Source organism: Trichosurus vulpecula, chromosome 2, assembly GCF_011100635.1.
Source record: "Trichosurus vulpecula isolate mTriVul1 chromosome 2, mTriVul1.pri, whole genome shotgun sequence".
NCBI classification, from domain to species: domain Eukaryota; kingdom Metazoa; phylum Chordata; class Mammalia; order Diprotodontia; family Phalangeridae; genus Trichosurus; species Trichosurus vulpecula.
In genome coordinates this window covers 334,632,224-334,647,817 of record NC_050574.1, presented here as the reverse complement: position 1 = coordinate 334,647,817, position 15,594 = coordinate 334,632,224, and the positions used below count along the sequence as shown (strand labels likewise).

At 42.9% G+C, this 15,594-nt stretch overlaps 1 protein-coding gene and 1 long non-coding RNA gene across 2 annotated transcripts in view; one reads left to right on the top strand and one right to left on the bottom strand.

Annotated features, from left to right (window-relative positions):
- The window catches only part of PARP9 (poly(ADP-ribose) polymerase family member 9), a 50,618-nt gene extending 48,621 nt beyond the window's left edge, over positions 1 to 1,997 (bottom strand). The window contains exon 1 of the mRNA XM_036747722.1: positions 1,918 to 1,997. The gene's annotated coding sequence lies outside the window, so the exon portion shown is untranslated. The remainder of the gene's footprint in view (positions 1 to 1,917) is intronic.
- Positions 1,998 to 2,093: 96 nt separating this feature from the next.
- On the top strand, positions 2,094 to 12,731 carry LOC118839433. The gene is made up of 2 exons (XR_005009620.1): positions 2,094 to 2,375; positions 12,462 to 12,731. It is a non-coding gene; the product is annotated as an uncharacterized LOC118839433 (long non-coding RNA).
- The last annotated feature ends 2,863 nt before the right edge of the window (positions 12,732 to 15,594 follow it).

Below are 15,594 nucleotides of genomic sequence, written 5' to 3'. Positions count from 1 at the left end.
ATCTGCCAGTACTTGGGTCAACCTGAACAAATTACTTCATCATTGGTCTATTCTGAGTTTTTTTTTCCTTTATCCATACAATCTGGATAAAGTATAACTCTCCCAAATGGGGTGGTTAAGTACTAAATCAAATAATTATTTTAAAATTATACTTTGTAAGCATAATATTGAAAGGTGGACTGGCAAAGGGGATCAAGGGCCAGTTTGGAGTCAAAAGGACCTTGATTAAAGTCTTCCCTCAATCTCTTATTAGGTGTATGCCAAGGCCAAGGAGCCTCAGGGACCTATCTAGGGTGATAAATTAGATCCACTTATTTACGTAAGGAGAATAGTTTCCCACACTAATGAAATTGTAGGACCAGATGGAAAGAAAATAAAAACCTTTGAAACATTGCTTAAGTTATTACTGTATATTGACTAGTGCATGGCTTTTATTTTCATCCTCCTCTTCCCCTCCCCCCCTCCAAGATTTTTATACAATGAAACACATAGAGTTTTAGGAGAAAGTACTTATAGTATACAATGTTCATTTCTATATACAGAAGACAAGTGGTATAACACAACTTAATTCAAGGGCAAAATTGTTGTTATTAAGTCTGTCCAACTCCTCCAAAACTCCTTTGGGTTGTTTTTTGGGGGTGGATTTTTTGGGGGGAGGGGAACAAAGGTACTGCAGTGGTTTGCCATTTCCTTCTCCAGCTCTTTTGACAGATGAGGAAACTGTGGCAAACAGGGTTAAATGACTTGCCTAGGGTCACATAACCAGTAAGTGTCTGCAGCCAGATTTGAACTCAGGTAGAGGAGCCTACTTGACTCAAGGACGGGCACTCTACCCCTTACACCACCTAGCTGCCCCTCAAGAGCAAGACATAGTTCAATCTCCTGGAGGAACTGATATTTTCTCAAGAAAAGGAAGAATTTGCTCTGAGTTTGTTTTTGCTTTTTTTCCCCTTAAACTGGGATTCTGTGGATATATTCTTCATCTTGAATACATCTCCAAAGAACGGGAATAAACACTAACAGAAGTACACCCTCATTTGTTCCTAGATCTTGTCATTATTAAACCTTCAAAATTTGCTCAAAGGCCCAGGATAGGAAGGGGCCAGGACAAGTGGGGATGAGGGTGACAGCGCTGACTCTGCAATCCAATGACCTGCCTTTGAAAAGCCCGGCTCAGCTCCTTGGTCCCAGAGGCAGCTAGGAAGACCTGAATGCCCATCCAACCTCAGACACGAGCTGTGTGACCCTAAGCAAGTCGTTTAACCTCTGTTTCCTTCAATTTACTCCACTGCAAAATGGGATAATAACAGCACCTATCTCAAAAGGGTTTTCAGGATCAAATAAGACATTGGTAAGCACATAACACAGCGCCTGGTCATGGTAAGCGTTCTAGAAATGTTTATTCCCTTCCAGGTGGGACCTTCTTCTGCGAGTCACAACTTCTCAGCGTCTCATTTCCTCCTTTTTTAAATCACGCCGTTGAACTAGCTAACCTCTCAGGTCTCTTCTACGTCTAAATCTACGATCCTACGAGACTAAAGCTTTGGGGCTGAAAGGTGCTCCTGGCTGGCCTGGTAAAGCTCTGAATTCAGAAGGAGAGTCTCCCAATAAACAGGCGCCGTCTTTTTAAAAAGGAGGAGACACGAATTGGTGCTTTTCATGGCTTCAAGTTTTCTGGAATTTTGACAGCTTTATATGTAAATTTGTTTCCCCCAAACAAGACCCTGAAAGCAGAGCTGACCCCATTTTCCAAACGCTCTCTCATCAGCTGAAAGGAAATGAGCAGGGGTCCTGGTTCGAGAGATGTGTCGATCCGGGAGGGGCTGGAGCGGGGAGGCTGGAGAAGGTGCTTCTCCAGAGGGCCAGGATGGTCTTTCTTCCCTCCCGCCAGAGGACCCCAGCACAGCCTTTGCTTACCTGAAGTAGCGCTGTCTGCAACACCCAGAGAAATGGATTGTGAAGGTGGGAATAAGAAAGAAGCTTCGGGGAAATGAAACTGAAACTTTGCAAGCCATTTTCATGAGGGGGCGGGGGGAGGTGACGAGATGAGGGAGGTTGGGTTAAGGAGCAAGGAAGGAGTGCTGAGTGTGCCTTCGACTCTGACCTTTCTACTGCCCAGCTGTTATCTTACAGTGCCCAACGTCCCAGCCATGGCTCCTCGGCTCACAAGTCTTGACTCTGCCTTGATGGCCACTGCCGACTCTGTCCACAACCTGCCTTACCGGGTCCTGGCCCTGGTTCCCAAGCTTATACGGGACTGGAGAAGAAGCTGCAGAAGTATTTCCAGAGCCCAGGGAAGTCCGGGGGAGGCGAGTGCACGGTCAAAGCCGGCCCAACCGAAGGCACTTTTTGGGTAGAGTTTTTGGAAAAAGAAGGTGAGTAGGAAGTGGTTGGGGGAGCCGCTGGGCAAAGACCAGCGTGGGAGGAAAGGCTGCGGCTGGGAGACGGGGTGAACTGGGAGAGGGCACTGAAGTGGGGGCCAACCTGAGCCAGGAGAAGGGCCACTGGAAAGAGGACTTGGGTTAATAATAATAATAGCTTGCGCTTACGTAAATCCTACTGTGTGCCAGGCACTGAGTGCTAAGTTCTTTACAAATATTGTCTCATTTAATCCTCGAAACAGCTCTGGGAGGTAGGTGCTATTATCATATCCACTTTACAATTGGGGAAACTAAGGCAGAGGCTAGGTGGCTTCCTTGTGGTCACATAACTAGTAAATGTCTGTAGCCACATTGGAACTCAGTTCTTCCAGACTCTGGCCCCAGCACCACCTAGTGGCCCCTAATGGTGGGATAAATTTTTGCCCTTCTAGAGGCTCCATCTCACCTTCATTCAGGAAGTCTGGATTACCAAGAAAAGTAAGGGAGCCATTCTCTTTGTACCAGGTCAGTATACATTCATCATACTTGTGTAGTTTCACCTCCTTCATGTTAATAGAAAACCAGAAATCTCCCAGCAATACCATCCTTTGACCCACAAAGTCTTTCTAGGAGGAAGTTGGTTGAACCACCGCAGTAGAAATGAGAACTGCAAATTGAGGGGGACCTGAACTGTTTCTTGGGGGAGGGGTCAGGAAAGGGGGACCAAGATTATGTCTGGATCATCTGGGTTCTCACCACACTGTATTCCCCAAACCTTGACTAAGTGGACAGGACCCTGGATTTTCTCAGGATTGATTTACCACCCCTTATCCTTGGGGTTCAGGTTCAGTGAAGCTCCAGCTATGAAGAATAATGAGGTAGTAGAGAAGAAAACAGATAAACTTTTAGTTATGTATACATTAAGATTCTGCCAGAGAGCAGAAGAAGCAAAAGCAGACAATGAAGCAAATATAAAGCTAAGAAATTGTGTAGAACATTACTGGCCTGTGAAGGTGTGGATGATAAACATTTTTTTTTAAAGAAGGTGAAATCATCCGTTAGATAAGCCAGGATGCTGAAAAAGCAAGATACTGGAAGGGTGAAGTTAATGGTAAAGAAGGAGTATTTCCAGATAACTTTGCTATTCAGATGCATAAACAAGTTCAGATTTCCTTTCCACTCAGATGGTTCAGCCTGCCCATTTCTGGAAAGGGTTTGGTGGTGGAAGTGAAGAGGTTTGGGGTTGAGGGGTGCTTGACAAAGTACAAAACTCGACAAAGTACTGACACACCGGGTCCTATTGAAAGAGTTCAACTCAAGCCTTCTCAGCCAAGGGAAAAGACAAAGTTTATTAAGGGTTTGCCATAATAGTTGTCTTAAGAAATCCCACCCTTAGTGAAGCATGTTTTCTCAAGTGGGCCAGATTCAATCTACTGAGCTATATTGAATTTGAGTGCCTTCATGGAGGCAAGATGAGGGGTGGTCTGGGGTGACTAGAGGAGGGGTTTAGGGAGGGTCTTGAGGGGGAGTATAAGGAGGAGCTTGATGGGATCGGGATGAGGTCAGACTCCAGGGTGGGAAATATAGTAGAAGGCTACCTGGAGATGAAAGACCACAGAAGGCTAGGGTAACTGGGCTAGGGCATAGATACTTTGATCAGGATTGGACAATAAAGGGCAAGGCTAGGTAGAGATTTGGGCCTAATGATAATGTAAGGTTACAGCGTCAGGCCAAGGCCAGAGCAAGTGGGAGGATTCAAGGAGAGTTCAAGGGCGTTCCCAGAGACTATACGCCAGGTTCAAGGGTGTTCCCAGAGACTGTGCCCTCCTCAGAAGGGTGGTATGGTTGAGAGGTTCCTTGTTTTCGAACAGCATCAAGGAAGGCCTTAGCCATTCCTCTCCAGACCACTCTGGACTTCCTCTACCATGCCCCAGGCTATTCATTCTGAAGCTCATTCCAACTTTCAAATTCTCTTATTGGAAGTACCCTCTGCCCAGGTAGACTTGCCTTCTGATTTGATGGCACTTTTAAGAATCTCCATTTGAGAAAGGCATCAGACCAACCACATCTCATTCCTCTCCAGTATTCACTTTGGACTTTCTCTACCTCTGGACTAGGCTATAGGCCTAGTACCCCTACCCCCTTTCCTACTTCCTTTTGTGAGTCAAGATAGGTGCAAGCTAGTCTGTATTAGGTGGGGAAATCGCTTGTGTACTTGGAACCCTTGTACATAAGTGGACCATAATATTTTTATGGTCTAGCGGTTCCCAAAGGAAAAGAATGCAGTTTTTGTGATTTTAATTATTCATGATTTCTCCTTCCCTGCCACTCCCATTTAAGTGGAGGTTTCTGTTTTTCCTCCTCTTTTTTTCTCAGTTTCATATATATGCAAACTGCTGTTCTGATTGTGAATTCTTTGTGCTTGCTTAGGGTTCCACATGCATGTTCATTTCTCTTATAATAAACCTAGTTTTTCATATAAATTTCATGAAGCTGTGACTGCCTGTTGACAATTCCCAGGTGAGGGGCAGCTAGGTGGTGCAGTGAGTAGAGGACCAGCCCTGGAGTCAGGAGAACCTGAGTTCAAATTCAGCCTTAGACACTTGACACATGTACTAGCTGTGTGACCTTGGGCAAGTCATTTAACCCCAAATGCCCTGCCAAAAAGCCAAAAAAAAAAACCTCAAAAAAAAAGACAAGTCCCAGGTGAAACCAAACTGTTCTTGGAGGGTCTCAGTCATAGGTAGAGAGAAAATAGCATTGGTGAGGCCATAAACTACATTCCATTCACTCTCAGCCCAGGCTACCTGATCAACCACAATTGTGAGGTCAGAAAAGGCTGAAGCAATGGGGATGATGACTTTGTTCAGTTCCCTGAATGCCACTGTAAACCACCAGGTGCCACCTGCCTGCCTTTCTCACAGGCCATGTAGGGTTGTTGTAAGGGCAGTTAGGATAGTGAAATATTTCAGCCTGTTTCATCTCCATCTATAGAGAAAACACCTTTCATTTACCTTAGGCTCTGATATTGTTTGACCACATGGACTGCTTGAAGAAATGCTAAGGGTTTCCCTTTGACCTTACCCACAATGAGGTTGTCCAAGGGGCCTACATAGATATCAACTCCCAAGAACTCATAGTGCCCTTTCCTTCCATAATCTGCCCTCTATAACAACCCCCACCCCCATTGGAAACTAGCTTACCCCATTAAGGGCTCATTAAAAGGTTCCATAGTATGATGGTAGCCTGGCTGCCAGTGTCCAGCAACCTGGTATATCTCAATGGGGCATGGGCTTTAAGAGATGCTTTAGACTTTGGTGGGACTCAAGGGCCCCTACTGCCCAGCTCTCGTAATATAACTTTATTAGCACCTCATCCCCATGGGCTGATGTTTCAAGAGCTGTATACAAAGCTCTCTCTGGGAGATGGCATCTCTGCAGGATAGTTGGCACTTGCATGCTTCCTTTAGCCATCTCCAGAGTGCCTATTCCTACTGACTATAATATTTGCCTTAGCAATCATCATCCTGATATGCTGCTTAAATTTCACCAGTACATCTTCCTACACCCATATGGTTGCATGACAGGGGTAACCCATAGCTAAAAACTAATGCTGTTCAGGAAGGGCTCCACCAGAAGGCAGAGCCTAATTGTCCTTTGTGCAGTTTGATCACGGGCTGCAGAAGATCATGGTAAGGGAAGGCATAAACTTCCCTTCCTTTAGAGGTTCCTACCCATTGTCTGAAGTCTTTTGGTCCCTGCCTCTAAGGATTTTGCCTTTATAACATATGCTGTTAGTAACTCTAGCTCCCAACTCTCTGCTTTCATTGAACTGCTCTTGAAGAACAAGAGTTTTCTCTCTAGCCACTGAGCACTCTGGGCCAGTTTACTTTAATCTTTCTTATGCTGACAATTTAGATGTTCCATGATGGTTAACAGGAACCATGGAAGAATAGTCCTGGTTCTTTCTTTCTCTGTCAGCCTTTTCTCATACTACCCACCAACCTAATCACTCTTCTACATTGGAGGCCTTCTTTCTGTTCCACTGAGAGGACTGACCATCCATTGGCCAAGTGTGCCAGATTACAGTATCTGGACATTAGACCATTCTGTCTGTATATGCATTATCCTCTGACTTTGACTGTGATGTCAGGTTCAATGACACTGTGTTCCAGCCATGGGCTGGGCTTGATTCAGAGCTGATCCTCTGGTAGTTTAAGTCTGATCCTGGAATGAAATAAGATACACATATATCATTCAGTAGTTAAGAGAAGGAGGTTATATAGCCATGGCATGATAAGGATATTCAATAAGGATGCAACACTTAGCTCTGGTAGACTTAACCCCCTCCTTTCCACATGAAATGCCTTAATCATTCCAGAAAGGATCACTGTAGGGCAGTGGTGATATGTGTTCTTGGGATATCAGTCTGGTCTAAAGGGCCCTGATCAATGTGGGTAAGCCTTTTTATGCCCTGAGATAACCAGGACTGGAGACATCACCAACATGGCCTGAGGCGACCAGGAAGCTGACACCACAGCTAGGTGTCTTGAGTCTTAGCTCCTTTGGGCCAATCAAGTCTTCGGCATAGTTTCCTTTCCTTTTTGTAAACAAAGTAGCCTGGCCTTGAGCTTAATTTTCCTTTGTGGAAAAGAACTATCCTAACCTATGGGGTAGGGGGAATGAGAACCTTATAGATACTGGTCCTATCACAAATACCAGCGAAAAGAATACTACTGGAAGGATGCACTCTGAATAATGTGCAGAACAATACACAATAAATCATTACTTCCTTCTGTTGGTAGAGGGTGGGGGGAATGAAGGAGAGAGAGGCACACCTTTTCAGATGGATGATTTGCTTAATGGCTTACGTTTGTTATATAGGGCATTTCAATTCTGGGTGCGTGTGTCTGTAACATCTGAAAATTACTATAATGTTGTAATGTTAAGCAGGGTGGGATATTTTTTTTTTTACTGTTTTTCTCTTTTAGAATACTAAGGCAATCAAGTGCCTTTAATGAATCTTGCCTTTGTTTGAATCAGGCAGGTGAAGTGGGACCTTTTGTCCTTTGTTTTGGAGTGCTTCTCCACACTCAGGCAATAGAATGTTTTTGAGTCCTGTCTTTGTTTGAATCTTCAAGAGTCATTGATTGGAAACAATGTATGTATGTGTTGCTAGTGATTAAAGATCTTTCCCACACCCCTTTTGCTAAGTAGGCTCTGAGCCCTCAGGTCCCTGAATAGGGTATAGGAGTTCTAAGGTTGGCATTTTGCTCTTGCAGGTACACTCATTTGGAAAGTGTTGGTGATTTGGCCAGATGAGACTCTGGGTAGCTGTCGGAGCCCCCCTCCCCCAGCTTTGAGAACCCAGATGTTGGTTCCTCTCTCTCTGGTAACTGTGTGGGTAATGTCCTGGTCAGACAGCTAGGGGCCTCTCTGTTGTTTCTGTGTGTTATTTGCTCTGTTTATATAATTTCCTCTTGTAATTTCTGTTTGTGTTTTCCCTGAAGTTTAGGGTGCTGACTTTTTCCCCTGAACTAAGTGAATGATATATGTATGTTTAATTAAAGTGATATTGTTAACCCCTTAAAGGTGCTTTCCTTAGAAAAGCAGATCAAAGAACCTGTGCTAGCAGCCCTCCTGTGTGCTGGTGTTGTTGGTCTTGTTATTGGTCTTTCACTTCCACAGCAGCTGCTAGCAACATTGTTGGTACAAATGTACAAACAAAAGGAATCAAAACTACTTCTTGAAAGGGGGGAAGAGGGGAAGGGAGAGAAGTAGGGGGAGGAGGAGAGAGGGAGAGAGGTCTTTTCTTCTCAGGCAGTAGTTCTTGATGCTGTGTCCACAAGAAGTGTGTGTGTGTGTGTGTGTGTGTGTGTGTGTGTGAGAGAGAGAAAGAGAGAGAGAGAGAGAGAGAGAGAGAAAGAAAGAGTGAGAGTGAGAGACAGAGAGAGAGAGTAAGAGAGAGAGAGAGAGAGAGAGAGAGAGAGAGAGAGAGCACATTTTTATATATCAGGGATCATAGGTTTGCTGATACAGTAGGAGCTAGGATGAGTCAATCTCTGGAAAGTTCCCTGAAAGTTCTATTCTAAGAGTCTAAGATTTTATGAATGTTTTCAAAGACCTATCCCAAGCATAAAGAGTCAGGAAAATGCAGGTCCAGTCACACTGATCCTTTTGGCCTCTGAGCTTTCTTCTCAATACTACAGGTTCCACTCCCTATCTTTCTTTGTCCTTAGCACCCTACCCAACATCAGGTTGGACAAGTCTACCTTACAAAACCTCCTTATGAAACTTGGTTTAACAGACTCCAGAGTAGAAAGAGAATAGTGAAATGGAAAAGGAAAAAAATGAGGGGAGGAATTCCCTAATAATTAAAATTGCAACTCAAGTTTAACTTAGTACCTGAGTATTATGTAACTTAATATAATTGACTATGAAACTTCATTCCTAAAATAAAGAACAGCCAAGAAAAACATAGTTGGTGGGGGGAGGAATCAAATCTTGCCACCACCACCCCCTTTTTATATAAAAAAGCAGGTTTAAATATTAGCCTTGCCAGTTAACTACCTCATCGAGTGATTGACTTGGAGGGGTGGAAGAGGCAGAAAAAAAACCTCCTGTATTTGAGCTGAGTCTGTGGGGCAACCAAGGAAACTAGAAAACAGAAGTGTGCTTCAGGCATGAGGAGCAGTCAGGGAAAGACATTGAGTCAGGAGATGGAGGGTTGTATTTAAGAAACAAAAAGGCCAGTGAAGCTGGACAAGTATAAAGAGGGGGGTTGCCTTTTCTCTTCCTCTTGCTTTTTTTATTCGTTCTATGGGTTGGCTTTCTGGATTAGGGATGGGAAAGCAATTTTTTAAAAGCCAGAAAGAGGTCTTTAGGAGAAAAGGAGACTGAATTCAGCTCATATCATGTCTAGTATGTAAAGGCAATTCCAGTCTGCTGTTTGCACTGGAGAGAAGGGCTGTAAAGTCTAATTTCTGAAAGTTAGAAGCCAAGAGAGTTTCAAGGCCAAGCTGGGGATGCTGACCAAGGGGAAGTTTGGTGATTCCTACTGGTAACCTGTTTACAAACCAGAAGTGAAACTTAAGAGCTAGATTTTGGGGGGGGGGGGCGGGGGGAAGGGGAAACAAAAGTTTTTAAAGCCCGGGGATTAGGTTCAGGACCAGAGAGGAGGATGGAGGCATCAGATTCTTTCCCTCTGGTGCTGGATGGTCCCTGGGGTCCAAACCCCACCCCCCAGGAAGTTGTTAAAGAAGTTGCAGTGCTACTTCCGAGCCCCCAGAGATCAGGGTAGGGCTCACACTGCAGATGGGACTCTCTGAGATCCTTCTCCTTTTTTACCATGAGGAAGGTAATTGAGGAAGGGTAGTACTGGGAAGGGGCTGGAGTCCATGCTGAAGTGAGATGAGGGGTGGATAAAGAGATGAATGAGCTTATCAGATGTCACAATTGAAGAGGACCCCTTAGAGATCATCTAGTCTAACTTCTCCCATTTTACAGATAGAGAAACTGAGGCCAGAAGAGAGAAAGTAAGGCAGTCATCAAGTATTGTTAAGTACTTGCTGAATTCTAGGCACTGTGGTAAGTTCAGGGTAAACAAAGGAACGCAAAAACATGGTCCCTGCCCTCCAGTATTCATCTTCTTATAGGAGAGAAAACATGCAAACAACTATGTTCTTACAAGATATAGAGTAGATAGGAGGTAATCACAGATGAAAGGGAGAAAAAAAGGGAAGAACAGGGTGGAAGAGGGGCAGGAAGGGCCTCCTGCAGAAGGTGGTGTCTGAGCTGAGTCTAGAAGGGAGCTGGGAGGTGGAGGTGAGGAGGAAGAACATTCTATACATGGGCAACAGCCAGTAAAAAGTCATAGTAGTTACAGAATAGAGAGATGGCATGTTGTGCCTGAGAAACAGAAAGCATAGTCTTAGAGTGTTGTAGAGGGGAGTGATTTGTCCATGTAAATTAAATGGCAGAGCCAAGATTTGAACCCCAGTCCAATTGGAGACAAGAGCATTGGTTTAGATTCACCATTCTTCCCCTTACAGATATTTGACATTAGGCAAATAACTTAAACTCTCTACAGCTACATCTCAACTGTAAAATAAAAGAGATGGACCAAGTCGCCACCTAGGATTTCTGTTTCTATGTGGTCTTCACTCAGCTCTACTCCACATTTGCAGATTGTCCACATGCCTAGAATGCACTCCCTACTCACCACTGCCTCTTCGATTCCTTAGCATTATTATCTCCCTTTTATAAGTGGGGAAACAAGTACTTATTTTCTGTTCTTTTTTTCTTTTACTGCTGCTTTGTATTTTTCTGCACAAAAGAAAGGAAAATTTCTGAAGAGTTTTGAGCAGAGGAATAATATGACTAAACTTTTGTATTAGGAACTTTTTTGGCAATGATGAGAAAGATGGATTTCAGAAGAAGCTATAATTCAGATAATTCAGCAATTCAGATGAGGTGATGAGGACCAGCATAAGGATAATGGCAATGGAATGGAGAGAAGAGGACATGTATAGATTTGACAATTAATTGAATGCAGGAGGGAAGGGTCACAAATACATTTGAGCTTTTCAGCTTGGAAGCCTGAGTATGATAAAAAGAAATATGGAAATTAAAAAACAGGAGAGGTTTCTGGGAAAATTCTACCTCAGACACTTAATGGCAGTGTGACTATGGGTAAATCACTGAGCTTCTGTCTGCTTCAGTTTCCCAAAGCCATGAGAGTGGATGAGATCACCAAAGGAGAGGATGTGGGGAAAAAAAGAGAGTCGTGAACAGAGCCTTGGAGGCTCTAGGATAAGGAAAAGAAACCCTTGGAAGAGACAGAGTAGGAGCAGCCAAAGAGACAGGAGAAAAACCTGGGAAAACAGTGTTGTAGAAGCAAAGGGGGAAGAGAGTGTTAAGAATGAAGTCAGCTGTCAATTAGTCAATAAATAAGCATTTATAAAAAGTGCTTATGATGTGTCAGACACTGTTCTAGGTGCTAGAGATTATAGACAAAATGGTCTAGGAAGAAGAAGTCAAAGAAAAAGGCTACTATACTTGGCAATTAAGAAGTCATGGCCAGAAAAGGAAAATGATAAGTGCTGGAGAAGATGTGAGAATATTGGGACACTAATGCATTCTTGATGGAGTTGTGAACTGATCCAACCATTCTGAACAGCAATTTGGACCTATGTCCAAAGACCATCAAACTGTGCATACCCTTTGACCCAGCAATACCAGTACTAGGTCTGTATCCAAAAGAGATCATAATAAAGGGGAAAGGAGCTACGTGTACAAAAATATTTATAGCAGCTCTTTTATGGTGGCAAAGAAAAGGAAATTGAAGGAATGCCCATCAATTGGGGAATGGTTGAACAAGTTGTGGCATATGAATGTAAAGGAATCCTCTTGTGCTATAAGAAATGATGAGCAGGCAGATTTCAAAAAAACTTGGGAAGACTCAGATAAACTGATACTGAGTGAAGTGAGCAGAACCAGGAGAACATTGTACACAACAAAAGCAACATTGTGAGATTATCAACTATGATTGACTTAGCTCTTCTCAGCATACAATGATCCATGACAATTTCAAAAGACTCATGATGGAAAATGCAACCGACATCCAGAGAAAGAATTATGGAACCAGAATGCAGATCAAAGCATACTATTTTCACTTCTGTGGCTTTTTCATGGTTATTTCTTTTTCATGATTGCTTCTTTCGCAACATGACTAATGTGAAAATATGTTTAACTTTATTGCACATGTATAATCTATATGAGATTGCTTGCCATCTTGGAGAGGAAGGGAGGGAGAAAAATTTAGAACTCAAAATTTTATATAAAAAATAAATATTGAAAGCTATCTTTAAATGTAATTGGAAAAAGTTTTAAAAAAAAAGAAATCATGCCAACCCTAGAAAGAACAAGTTCAGCACACTGGTGGATAGGAAACCATATTGAAAAGTGAGTGCATAAAGAAATGGAGGCAAGAGATATAGCCTACTCATGTAAAAGTTCGCCAATTAAAAGGAGAGAGAGAGGATACTCACTTGAATGGATAAATAATCAGGGTGATAGTTTTTCGTTTGTTTATTCATTTCAGGATAGGGCAAAACAGACCATATTTAATGGCAGATGAAAACAAACCAACATATTGGGAGATACTGTGTTGTGCCCTGTCCTCCGGTTTACACTCCATCTTCACGGGAATAATCCTGCACCAGCTTGCTCCACAATTTGTGCTCCCATCTCCATGGAAATCAGTTTGTGTTTTTTCCCTTTAAATACCCTGACCCTACACCTGCTCAGGGCTGTTCCATTTGAGTCTTTACTCCGAACAGTCGGTGCTTGAATAAATCCACTTCAAAATTCATATCCGGATCTTGCTTGCTTTTTTTGGCACAACATAATCCAACATACAAATATCATTCACTTAGTTCAGGAGGAAAAGCCAACAACCTGAACTTGAGAGCAAATACAAACATATTACAAACATACACAATATAAACAGACCAAATCACAATTCATAGCCACCAGGAAAGCATCAACATCTGGGCTTACAAACCCGGAGGCTCTTGAGGGATGCCAAGAGTCCCACGCCATTCTTCCAGTGGCTGAAAGCCCGAAAAGTCAAAGGCCAACCTTGGATCTTATGTACCCGTGTCAGGGCCCAAAGAATTCACACCTAATCAGCAAAAGAGTGTGGGCCTGGGGTTTAGCACCTAGTTAGCAAAAGGGTGTGCCTAGAGCTTTGCACCTAGTTAGACTCAATCAAAGACACTTAATTAATTTAACATTCTAAAACAGTAAAAAAAAAAAATCGCACCTTAATTACCAATTCAGCCATGGAAGACTTTGAATGCCAAATAGAGGATTTTGTGTTTGTTCCTTAAGGCAACAAGGGAGCCACTGGAGGTTACTGAGTGTGGTGGAAGGAATGACATCATCAGACCCACACTTTAGGAAAATCACTTTAGTGCCTGAAGGAAGGATGGATTGGAGTGGGGAGAGACTTGAGGTAGGCACGCCCAGCAGCAGGCTATTGCCTAGTTCAGTCATGAGGTGATGAGGGCCTTCCCCAGAGAGATGGCAGTGTCAGAGGAGAGAAGGGTTGGTATTCAAGAGATGCTACAAAGTTAAAAACAGCAGGTCTTGGCAAAAGCTTGGATTTGGTTGGGTGGGTGAAAGATAGTGAGGACTCCAGGAAGACTCCTAGGTTTTGAGCCTAAGGGACAGGGAAGATAATGTTGCCCTCTACAGTGTGTGGGAGACTAGCAGTTGTTTAGAGGGCAGAAGACTGAGGTCAGTTTTGGACATATTGTTGAGTTTAAGATGATTACTGGACATTCAATTTGAGATATCGGAAAGGCAGTTGGAGACGTGAGATCAACAGAGAGTTTGGGGTGAGATGGGTAGACTTGAGGAGCATCAGCATGGAGATGGCAATTAAATCCATGGGAGCTTGTGAGATCACCAAATGATCACCAAAAGTATGGAGGAAGGAAAGAGGAGAGCCCAGGACAGAGCCCTGTTAGAGGGCGTGATCTGGAAAAGGATCCAGCAAAGGAGATAAGAGGAATGGTCAAATAGAGAGGATGAAAACCAGGGTGAAAAGGTGTCCCAATAACCCAGAGAGAAGAAAGTCTTAAGCAGAACAGACTGGTTAACAGGGGCAAAGGCTGCAGAGAAGTCAAGGACAATGAGGATAGAGAAAAGGTCAATGAATCTGGCAACTAAGAGATCATTAATAACTTTGGAAAGTCATTTTGATGGAATGATAAGGTCAGAAGCTGAATTGTAAGAGGTTAAGAAGAGAGAAAGAGGAGAGAAAGTGCAGGCATCTATTATAGACAGTCTTTTGAGGAATTTAGCTACAAAGGGCAAGAGAGATTTTGGGACAATAGTAGAGAAAGAAAGATTGAGTGAGGGAGGACTTTTTCAGGATGGAGGAGAAAAAGCCATGTTTGTAATCAGTAAGGAGTGAGCCAGTAGACAGGATGAGAATGAGAACAAGTAGAAGAAAGGGGATGAAAGAGAAGGCAATCTGACAGAGGAGATGGAATGAAATGAGATCACTCGAATAAGTAGAGAGGTTAGCCTTGGAAAGGAATTAGCCTACTTCATCATATGAGGCAGGGATGAAGGAGGAGGGAGTGGCAGAAGGTTTCTGAATGATAGGAAATGAAGAACAGGGGAGAAGAGGCCTAAATGATTACCAGCTAGGGGCTTCTATTTGTGCTTCTAAGGATAGACAGTGACTGGCCAGGAAGTAAAGTGTGTGGCAGCAGAAACTTCAACATTTTCCATTAAGAAAGGTTTTCTGCTCCTATGTCAGTATTCACTCAATCCATCAGTATTCCACTATGTGTGAGGAACTAAGTGCTAAGGATACAAAGAAAAGCAAAAAACAGTCAAGGTCTAACAGAGAAGACAAAAAGCACACAAACATGTACAAACAAGCTATGTACAGGATAAATAAGAAATAACCAATGGAGGAAAGCACTAGAATTAAGGGGGATTGGGAAAAGCTTCCTGTAGAAGATGGGATTTTAATTAGGACTTTAAAAAAGCTGTAGATACCAGTTGGCAGAGAAGAGGAAGGAGAGCATGGCAGACAGCCAAAGAAAATGCCCAGAGCTGAGGGATGGAGTGTCTTGTTGGTAGAATAGCAAGGAGGCCAGTATTATAAATATACTTTGATATTGCTTCCAAATCCCTCTGCAAAAATCAGTCAAATCAACCCCCAAATATACTAACCACCCATGGTATTGTGCCAAGCATATATCATATGTAGCTACACAAAGGTCTGCCACACTTAATTGTTGGCTCTGGTGCCTGATTCAGTAGTGTCTTAGCAAGTTCAGAATCACATTAATAAGGCATTGTGAGGTTCAGTTGAAGCTACATTTGCAGCTCAACTGTATCTCAGCAGGATTTTTAACTTTTAAGAATTTTGTGAAATCATAAATTCACCTTTGGTAATACCACCACCTTCCCAAAGTCACAGAGAGATCTAAGTCTCTGAGTTGACTGGGTTGTAGCTCTTATATTTCCCTTCTAATTAAAAAACTCCATTGCTGGCTAATGTGTAACATTGAATACTTCTGGATTCAACTAGAGAAGATCTAAGAGCCCCAAATGCTAGCTCAACAAAGCTTTTTTAAATAACTGGCATTCATTGGTATTTTATTATTGTTGGCATTGTAAATATTGGCATTTATTATTTAAATGAGTCA